Genomic DNA, 358 nt, shown 5'->3' on the forward strand with positions numbered 1-358 from the left:
ATGATGATTCAAGGGTAAATAAGAGTAGTAGAGCTTAATACTACCACAAACTAATGATAATTTCAAATAAAAACTACTATAATCGCAATAAAAGTAAAGATAAATATGGGTTGCCTCCCATAAAACGTTTGGTTTAATGTCGTCAGCCCGACCTATTCATATGTCATTCAGGTTGACTGATTATTAAAACCTCTTTAAAATTTGGTCTTTTACCCTCAAAATATGGTTTTAATCTGTGTCCATTTACTTTAAATCTATTTCCAGTCTTCTGATCTTCAATCTCAACAGCTCCGTAAGTATAAACTTGAGTCACAGTCAAGGGTCCTAACCAACGAGACTTCAATTTCCCAGGGAATAA

General features: G+C 33.5%; 1 protein-coding gene across 2 annotated transcripts in view; it reads right to left on the bottom strand.

The window, feature by feature from the left end:
* LOC110032199 (SNARE-interacting protein KEULE-like) overlaps positions 1-358 on the bottom strand; it is a 93,958-nt gene that overhangs the window by 6,445 nt on the left and 87,155 nt on the right. The gene's annotated exons all lie outside the window — the stretch shown is intronic.

This window comes from Phalaenopsis equestris, unplaced genomic scaffold (genome assembly GCF_001263595.1).
Source record: "Phalaenopsis equestris unplaced genomic scaffold, ASM126359v1 Scaffold000885, whole genome shotgun sequence".
Classification (NCBI taxonomy): domain Eukaryota; kingdom Viridiplantae; phylum Streptophyta; class Magnoliopsida; order Asparagales; family Orchidaceae; genus Phalaenopsis; species Phalaenopsis equestris.